The sequence below is a fragment of the Linepithema humile genome, chromosome 4, assembly GCF_040581485.1.
Source record: "Linepithema humile isolate Giens D197 chromosome 4, Lhum_UNIL_v1.0, whole genome shotgun sequence".
Classification (NCBI taxonomy): domain Eukaryota; kingdom Metazoa; phylum Arthropoda; class Insecta; order Hymenoptera; family Formicidae; genus Linepithema; species Linepithema humile.
In genome coordinates, this window is record NC_090131.1 from 17,662,410 (window position 1) to 17,673,508 (window position 11,099).

Consider the following 11,099-nt stretch of genomic DNA (forward strand, 5'->3'; position numbering starts at 1 on the left):
ATAGTTTAATGCATACGTTATGATTTAAGTTTTTGCACAATGTATATCTTTTTTACAGATTGTTTCTTAAACTTTGACTCTGGTCCTTGCCTCTCAGATGCGATGATATTGGAAGAAATATATCAAACGAAATATTATTATGTGCCAAAGCTCAAACAATGTATTGAATTCATGTACGGGGGTTGCGGTGGAAATAAAAATAATTTTATAATTTATAAAGAATGCATAAAAACATGCAGACCGATATTTCCAGAAAGATATTTACGTTAACAGTGAAGAGTATTCTATATCCACTCGGGAATATAAAACTCTTTAAAACATATTATTTTTTAGGGTTTCTCTTATATTTATATTTATTTGTAATAGCTTTATGTTGAGTTGAAATTAAAATGCTAAATGAAAGGCTGTGTGAAGTCTTCATAAAATACTTGTAAAAGTGTTTTGTTTCTACAATAAATGACTGTAATAAAACGAAATGTGCGGAGTATTTGAAATATGTCGGAAAATATATGTAAATAAAGGAATGTACTCCTTAATTTATTATTTCTTATATTTCTCATTATATTAAGCATTTTTTAATAATACAATTAAATATTTAATAATATTAAAGTATATAATAATTTGAATAAACATAATCAGTGTTTAATTACATATTTCTTTGGTCTAAAAAATATTATCTTATATTGAATTACCGTAATTGTACTTAATTATCAAAATTATTACACACATGCAACAGAAATGTTGCATCCCTTCTTTGTATTCAAATATTTTAAGTATTGTAAAAGTTTGATGTGTTTTTAAAATATGTAAAGTAAATAGAAAATATCTTCTCAAATAACAGAAATTTAAATTTTAAATTTTTCAAAGTTTATTTGTTATTTATGAGTAGATAAATATTATAATAACTTGATGCTAAACAAATTACATTTCTATGATGCCAAATGTTCAGTCAATATATCGACTAAGCATACGTGATCAGTTATGCACCAGTAATAAGTTTAAAAATGATATAGCATTATAACTTTTGATCAACTTAATATAATATTATGTGAAATTAATAACATCAAAATATGTAATTTTAATTATAAATTGTCAATGTTTCTGGGAATATGTATATAATTTTAAAATATTATAATTTTTCTACCTATTTTCGACATTAACTGGGCAGAGCATTTCATAATTTAGAGACAAAATTAGATGTAAAAAAAGCTCTGCAAAATATAGTCTCAATTGGTTGGAAGCAAAGTATAAAGTTCAATCTTTAAATTTAAGCAATATAAATAAAATAAATAATATCTCGGATTTACAAAGCATTTTATTAAAAAACAAAACAATACAAAATATATAATCTTACTGCAATATTATTGAAATTTTAAATAATATACACGTACTTTATAATGAGTGTACTGTTTAAATTATCGTAGTACCAGATACTTATTGCCAGCGCCATGAGATTTTCTATAAACGTTATTTTTAAGCCGTACCACACCGTATACGACAATGATGACATTCGCAATTTATCGTCAACGTTATTAGCATACAATGCGCAGGCTCTGTTTACAGAAAAGTGATTTCGGTATCAACGAAGGATTGATCGCGATCCTTGATGCTGTTGTCTTTTGGCCGACTACGGTAACAGATGCCTCTTGAACTTCTGATTTACTTAGGCATGTAAAATTAGGCAAGAAATTTGGCGAACTACATTCTTCTTAAGAAAAGAAATCTATCACAGCTTGGTAAGTGATCTTCAATCAATTTTATTACAACAATACATTTATTATTTTATTATTTAATTTTATTATTTAATTAGAGTTGAAATTATTTAACCAATTTCTGTTTCTTTATTTTTTCAATAACTTTCTTTATATGCAGTTTTGTGAAAAGTAAAACAAATAATATTTAAAAAATTTTATTTAACATAAATTACAGCCATCAAGGTTGAATTTAATATAGATAATAAATTTTGTTTTTATATAAAGCAAATCTTATATGCCTTAACAATTTCTTTCGTCAAAGCTGTGTTTAATATTCATATACGTATTGCAATTATGACACAAAAATTGTTCACACTACGATTAGCTTATATTTTAATCGTAAGTGGACCAAATAATGCGGACCGTGCGAATTCCATTCAAGCAAACAAGACTAATAGACACTACCAATTTTACGGCATTTTTTTGCATAGTAAAGAAAGTATTGAAGAAATAACCATTAAAATTTTACAATGTTAGTCTTATTTCCTTTATAAAGCTGTATTCTTTTTTTTGTTACATGCATGCAAGTGATAAATAATAAAAAATGCTATTTTTACAATTTAAACTTATTAAAAATAACTAATAAATTATGTTATGTAATAAAACAAATAATATAGATTCATGTACATAAATCAGATTAGATTTTATAATTTATTTGTTCAAACATTAATCCTTTTTTATTTATGATGTTCTGAAATTAAATTTATATAATTTCAGATATGTACGTATAGTAGTTATTAATAATAAATTTTTTAGAGAAGGAGACATTATATTGACCGTAACCGCTGGAAGTTCAATCAAAGCCATACACAAGAAGATGGATTTCAAAATAAATTTCTTATTTATACTTCTTGTCTTTAGCATGGGATACCTATGTCCTGCACAAAAAGAAGTTCCGCCTCGTAAAGTGGCACCTAAATGTAAGTGTTCTATTTCTTTTACGTTGAACACGCACAGTAATCATTCATTATACTTGCTTTATAATATTTTTTATATTATTTAGAAATTTTAAATTGTTGATATATATTTAATGCATATATTTTGTTACCATAAATTGCCATAAACCGTAAAAATTTGAAGTTGTTAGTTTAATTTTACCTTAATAATAGATTGATAGAATAGATATATTATTGTACTTAAATTGATATGTATTTTTTATAGTTTAATGCATACAATCTGATTTAAGTTCTTGCACAATGTATATCTTTTTTAAGATTGTTTCTTAAACTATGACTCTGGCCCTTGCCTCTCAGATGCGATGATATTGGAAGAAGAATATCAAACGAGATATCATTATGTGCCAAATTTGAAACAATGTATTGATTTCATGTACGGGGGCTGCGGTGGAAATGAAAATAATTTTATAAGTTATAAAGAATGCATGACAACATGCAAACCAAAAGTTGTGGACAGATATTTACATTAACAGTGAAGATTATTTTAAATCCACTCCGGAATATAAAATTCTTTAACATATCTTTTTTTAGGGTGTCTTATGTATTAATATGTATTTGCAATAGTTTCATGTTGAGTTGAAATTGAAGTGCTAAATGAAAGACTTTGTAAAGTCTTTATAAAACACTTTTAAAATGTTTCATTTTTACAATAATTGACTGTAATAAAATGAATTTTGCGGATATGTATATGAAATATGTAAGAATATATATGTAAATAAAAGATTAAACTACTTAATTTATTATTTCTTAATATTTTCATTATATTGACCATTTTTTAAATACTACATATAATAATTTAATAACAGTAAAGCATATAATAATTTAAATAAAATATAATTAATGTTTAATTAAATATTTTTTTGGTTTAGAAAACATTATCTTATATGGAATTATCGTAATTATACTTAATTATTATCAAAATTATTACACACACGCAACAGAAGTGCTGTGTACTTATTTTATATTTAGATATTTCACAAATTGTATAAAGTTTTATGTGCTTCTTAAATATGTAAGGCAATTAGGAAACAATTTCAAGTAAGTAAAATTAAAATTTTTTAATTTTATTTATTATTTATATGAATAGATAAATATTGTAATAACATGATGTTAAATAAATTACAATTTTATGATGTCAAATGTTCAGTCAAATATTCAACATATCGATCAAATGTCTTCTGGTCTATCGTACATCACAGTAATAAGTTAGCGTTTAAGATAAAAGTAATTATATTGAAACATACATCAGAAAATCATTTTTTAATTGCTCTTTTAATATCCATAATTGCTCCATTTAATTAATTAATATCAATAACGCTATTACACGAAAACAGTCACCACTGTTTACTTAGCAATTCTATTTGTTTCCTTTAAAATATGGTTTTCTAGAAAACGTGCCCCTCAAATGCTTTTTTTTATTCGCATTATTAAATTTTAATCTTTTTAAGTTTTTATTTATAAAAATAATAAATGTTGTTTTATGCAATTTTATTATACTTTATTAGACGTGCATTATAGCATTTTTATTGCCTGGTGGTGCAATTATAATTACAACGTAGATCCATGCACACACTTTCAAGTTAAATATTACAACAAAGTAAAAAATAAATGTAGAATGTTGTGTGGGAAATTGTGTTGGGAATGCTAACAAATTCAATAACGCTTATATCGCAAAGTTTGCCTTCTGCAAAAAAGTACATCTTTACGCGGTTTTTAAAAAGAAGTGTAAGACTGCATGAAATTCCAATTAGATATTCAGATACAAATTCTTTAATTTTATAAGAATTAACGGAAGAAAATTAAATGTGTCAAAAATACAAAAATATAAAAAACGAAAATTGCTTCTGTTCTTATTTAACTTTTTTAATTATATTGTTTATTTTATTACATATTAAATATATAATACTAAGTACATTAATTTAATAACATCAGAACATGTAATTTTAAAAATAATCAATGTTTCTTGAATATTTATAAAATTTTAAAATATTATATCGTTTCTACCTATTTTCTACATAAATTATATATGCTCGTACTGGGTAGAGCGTTCCATAATTTATAGACGAAATTAGATGTAAAATCTCTGCGAAATATAGTCTCAATTGGTTGGAAGCAAAGTATAAAGTTCAATCTTAAAGATAAAACAATATAAATGAAATAAGTGATATTTCTTTCGGGATTTGCAAAGCATTTTATTCAAAACTAAAATAATACAAAATGTATAATACTACTGCAATATTAATAAAATTTTAAATAATATACACGTACTTTAGAATAAGTAGAGTATATTCACTTTATAATAATAAAAGTTCAGATTATTTATATCATTGTAGCAATATTTATTGCGAACGCCGTGAAATTTTCAATAGGCGTCCTTTCCGCAGTAGGAAGCCTTACCGCACAATATACGACAATGATGATATTCGCAATTTATCAGCCACGTTGTAAGTAGACAATGCGCAGGCTCTGTGTACAGAAAGGGGATTTCGGAATCAACGAAGGATCGATTATCATCCTCGATTCTGTTGTCTTTTGGCCGATCACAGTAACAGACGTCTCTTAAACTCGCACTTTACTTAGGCACGTACGATTAGGCGAGGAATTTAACCATATCGAACTAGATTTTTCTTGGGAAAAGAAATCTATCAGAACTTGGTAAGTGACCTTCAATCAACTTTATTATAACATTAAATTTACTTTTACTATTTAAGTAGAGTTGAAATTATTCAAACGATTCTTGGTATGCCATTTTTCCTATAACTTTCTTCGTTATATGTATTTTTGTGAAAAGTAAAACAGATGATATCGAGAGAATTTAATTTAACATGTATTACATCCAGCAAGATTGGATTAAATATAGATAATTGTTCTTATATAAAGCAAAGCTTATGCATTAGGAATTTCTTTCGTCAAATTGCTATGCTTAATACTCATACACGTAACTATAACACAATTTATGTTTTAATTGTACGCGACCAAATAATGCAAGGCGTGCGAATTCCATTCGAGCGAAGACTAATAGACACAAATATACACAAATTTGCGGCACCTTCTTGCGTAGTGAACGTATTGAAGGAATAATTATTAATATTTTACATTGTAATTCCCATTTTCTCTATAAAGCTATATTTCTTTTTTGCTATATATATATATATATATATATATATATATGCATGTGATAAATAATAAAAATGCTAAGTTTACAATTTAAACTTATTGCTAATTAGTGATAAATTATGTTATCTATTTAAACAAATATTATAAATTTATGTACATAGATAAGATTCTATAATTTACTTGTTTGAACATTAATTTCTTTTTATATATGATGTTATAAAATTAAATTTTTAATTTTAGATCTGTACATATAGTTATTATTAATTATAAAATTTTCGGAAAAGGAGAAATTATATTGATCGTACTGGCTAGAAATTCAATCAGAAGAACACACTAAACGATGGATTTCAAATTAAACTTGTTATTCATTCTTGTTGTCTTTAACATGTTTAGCATGGGATACCTATGTCCTGTAAAATATATTCCTAAGTGTAAGTGTTCTATTTCTCTAATATTAAACACGCACAGTAATTTTTCATTACATTTGCTATTATACTTTTCATATTATTTAAAAAATTTAAATTGTTAATAATTATTTAATGCATGTATTTACATAGTTATAAATTGTTATATATTGCAAAAATTTGAAGTTGTCAATTTAATTTCACCGGAATAATAGATTGATAGAATTGATATTTTATTTACATAAATTGATATGTATTTTTTTATAGTTTATTGTCTGCGTTATAATTTAAGTTTTTGCAGAATGTATATCTTTTTTACAGATTGTCGCCTTAAGTTTGACTCTGGTCCTTGTCTTTCACCAGTGACAATAAAGAATGCAAGTTATCAATGGAGATATTGGTTTTCGACAGAAACCGTAGATTGTCATACTTTCATGTACGGGGGCTGCGATGGAAATAAAAATAATTTTTTAAATTATGAAGCATGCATGAGAACATGCGCACCGTGACATGTATACAGAAAATCACATTTAGCGTAAAGAATATTTTAAATCCACTCGGGAATATAAAATTCTTTAAAACATTATATTTTTAAGGGTTTTCTATACATTGATATGTATTTGTAATAGATTAATATTGAGTTTAAATTGAAATACTAAATGGAAGACACTGTGAAATCTTTATAAAATACTTGTAAAAGTGTTTTATTTTTACATTAAATGACTCTAATAAAATAAAATGTACAGATATGTATATGAAATATGTATGTCAATAAAGGAGAGAAAGTACTTCTAAATTTATTATTTCTTTTTTTTTATATTGGGCACACATATAATACTGCATATAATAATTTAATAACATTAAAGTCTATAATAATTTGAATAGAACGTAATCAGATTTCATTGAAATATTTTTTTGATTAAAAAAATATCATCTTATATGGAATTACCGTAATTATACTTAATTATTATCAAAATTATTACACACACGCAACAGAAGTGCTGTGTACTTATTTTATATTTATATATTTAACAAATTGTATAAAGTTTTATGTGCTTCTTAAATATGTAAGGCAATTAGGAAACAATTTCAAGTAAAATTAAAATTTTTTAATTTTATTTATTATTTATAAATAGATAAATATTGTAATAACATGATGTTAAATAAATTACATTTTTATGATGTCAAATGTTCAGTCAAATGTTCAACATATCGATCAAATGTCCTCTGGTCTATCGTACATCAGTAATAAGTTAGCGTTTAAAATAAAAATAATTATATTGAAACATATAACAAAAAATCACTCATTAATTGCTGCTTTGATATCCACCATTGCTCCATTTAATTAATTAATATCAATAACGCTATTACACGAAAACAGTCACCACTGTTTACTTAGCAATTCTATTTACACTTGTTTCCTTTAAAATATGGTTTTCTAGAAAACGTGCCTCTCAAATGGTTTTCTTTTATTCGCATTATTAAATTTTAACCTTTTTAAGTTTTTATTTATAAAAATAACAAATGTTGTTATATGCGATTTTATTATACTTTATTAGACGTGCATTATAGCATTTTTATTGCCTGGTGGTGCGATTATAATTACAACGTAGATCCATGCACACATTTTCAACTAAATATTAAAACAAAGTAAAAAATAAATGTAGAATGTTGTGTGGAAGATTGTGTTGTGTGAATGCTAACGAATTCATTAACGCTTATAACGCAAAATTTGCCTTCTGCAAAAAAGTACATCTTTACTCGGTTTTTAAAAAAAATGTAAGACTGCATGAAATTCCGATTAGATATTCAGATACAAATCCTTTAATTTTATAAGAATTAACGGTAAGAAAATTAAATGTGTCAAAATATACAAAAAACGAAAATTGCTTCTGTTTTTATTTAACTTTTTTTAATTATATTGTTTATTTTATCACATATTAAATATATAATTTAATAACAGGTAACTAAGTACATTAATTTAATAACATCAAAACATGTAATTCTAAAAATAATTAATGTTTCTTAGGATACCTATGTAATTTAAAAATATTATATCGTTTCTACCTATTTTCTACATAAGTTATATATGCTCGTACTGGGCAGAGCGTTCCATAATTTATAGACGAAATTAGATGGAAAACCTTTGCAAAATATAGCCTCAATTAGTTGTAAGCAAAGTATAAAATTTAGTATTAAAGTTAAAACAACATAAATAAAATAAGTGATATCTGTTTCGGGATTTGCAAAGCATTTTATTCAAAACTAAAATAATACAAAATGTATAATACTACTGCAATATTAATGAAATTTTAGATAATATACACGTACTTTATAATAAGTAAAGTATATTTACTTTATAATAATAAAAGTTCAGATTATCATTGTAGCAATATTTATTGCGAACGCCGTGAAATTTTCAATAGGCGTCCTTTCCGCAGTAGGAAGCCTTACCGCACGATATACGACAATGATAATATTCGCAATTTATTAGCCACGTTATAAATAGACAATGCGCAGGCTCTGTGTACAGAAAGGGGATTTCGGAATCAACAAAGGATCGATCATTATCCTCGATACTGTTGTCTTTTGGCCGATCACAGTAACAGATGTCTCTTAAACTCGCACTTTACTTAGGCACGTACGATTAGGCGAGGAATTTAACCATATCGAACTAGATTTTTCTTGGGAAAAGAAATCTATCAGAACTTGGTAAGTGACCTTCAATCAACTTTATTATAACATTAAATTTACTTTTACTATTTAAATAGAGTGGAAATTATTTAAACGATTCTTGTTTTTGTTGCCATTTTTCCTATAACTTTCTTCGTTATATGTATTTTTGTGAAAAGTAAAACAGATGATATCGCGAGAATTTAATTTAACATGTATCACATCCAGCAAGGTTGGATTAAATATAGGTAATTGTTCTTATATAAAGCAAAGCTTATGCATTAGGAATTTCTTTCGTCAAATTGCTATGCTTAATACTCATACACGTAACTATAACACAAGATTTGTTCACACTATGATTAATTTATGTTAATTGTACGCGACCAAATAATGCAAGGCGTGCGAATTCCATTCGAGCAAAGACTAATAGACACAATATACACTTTGCGACACTTTCTTGCGTAGTGAACGTATCGAAGGAATGATTATTAATATTTTACATTGTAATTCCCATTTTCTCTATAGAGCTAGAGATTCCTTTTTTGCTACATATATGCATGTGATAAATAATAAAAATGCTAATTTTACAATTTAAATTTATTGCAAATTACTGATAAATTATTTTATCTATTTAAACATATATTATAAATTCATGTACATAGATAAGATTTTATAATTTACTTGTTTGAGCATTGATCTTTTTTTATATATGATGTTATAAAATTAAATTTTTAAATTTACGATCTGTACATATAATTATTATTATTTATAAAATTTTCAGAGAAGGAGATATTATATTCATTGTAACTGTTAGAAATTCAATTAAAACCACACACAAGATGATGGGATTCAAAATAAACTTGTTATTCATACTTGTTGTCTTTAGCATGTTTAGCATGGGCTACCAATGTCCATCAAAGCGAGATGAATGTAAGTGTTGTTTTTCTTTTACATTGAACACGCACAGTAATCTTTCATTATATTTACTGTATTATAAAACTTTTCATATTATTTAGAAAATTCAAATTGTTAATAATTATTTAATGCATGTATTTACATAGTTATCATAAGTTGTTATATATTGCAAAAATTTGAAATTGTCAGTTTAATTTTACCGAAATGATGGATTGATAGAATTGATAATTTATTGTACATAAATTGATATGTATTTTTTTATAGTTTTTGTCTGCGTTATGATTTAAGTTTTTGCACAATGTGTATCTTTTTTACAGATTGTAACCTTAGGTTTGACTCTGGTCCTTGCCTTTCACGATTGTCAATACAGAATGCAAGTTATCAATGGAGATATTGGTTTTCGACAGAAACCGAAGATTGTCATACTTTCATGTACGGGGGCTGCGATGGAAATAAAAATAAATTTATAAGTTATAAAGAATGCATGAAAGCATGCACACCGAAACTTCATTTCAATTTTTTACATTTATGGCAAAGAATATTTTATAAATCCACTCAGGAATATAAAATTCTTTAAAACATTATATTTTTAAGGGTTTCCCATACATTGATATGTATTTGTAATAGTTTAATATTGAGTTTAAATTGAAGTACTAAATGAAAGACACTGTGAAATCTTTATAAAATACTTGTAAAAGTGTTTTATTTTTACATTAAATGACTAATAAAATGAAATGTACAGATATGTATATGAAATATGTATGTAAATAAAAAAGAGAAAGTACTTCTTAATTTATTATCTCTTATTTTTTTTTATATTGAGCATATAATACTACATATAATAATTTAATAACATTAATGCCTATAATAATTTGAATAGAACGTAATCAGATTTCGTTAAAATATTTTTTTGGTTAAAAAATATCATTTTATATGGAATCACCGTAATTGTATTTAATTATTATCATAATTATTATGCACATGCAACAGAAGTATTGCATTTCTTTTTTATATTCAGATATTTAATATTATAGAAGTGTTATGTGCTTTTTAAATATGTAAAGTAAATATTAAACAATTTTAAATAAGAAGAATTCAAATTTTAGAATTTTCTAACTTTATTGACTATTTATGAGTAGATAAATATTAAAATAATTTGAAGTTAAATAAATTATACATTTTTATGATGCCAAATGTTTAGTGGCAATATATTAAACAAATATATGTACAATCTATGGACGTAATACACGTGGTTAGTCGTGCATCAGTTATAAGTTGGC

General features: G+C 25.1%; 1 long non-coding RNA gene across 1 annotated transcript; it reads left to right on the forward strand.

Moving 5' to 3' along the window:
• Positions 1-1,575: 1,575 nt before the first annotated feature.
• On the forward strand, positions 1,576-10,611 carry LOC105670866 (uncharacterized). Its single transcript, XR_001100499.2, has 7 exons — positions 1,576-1,736; positions 2,511-2,674; positions 2,969-5,365; positions 6,068-6,258; positions 6,553-8,943; positions 9,686-9,834; positions 10,137-10,611. It is a non-coding gene; the product is annotated as an uncharacterized lncRNA (long non-coding RNA).
• The last annotated feature ends 488 nt before the right edge of the window (positions 10,612-11,099 follow it).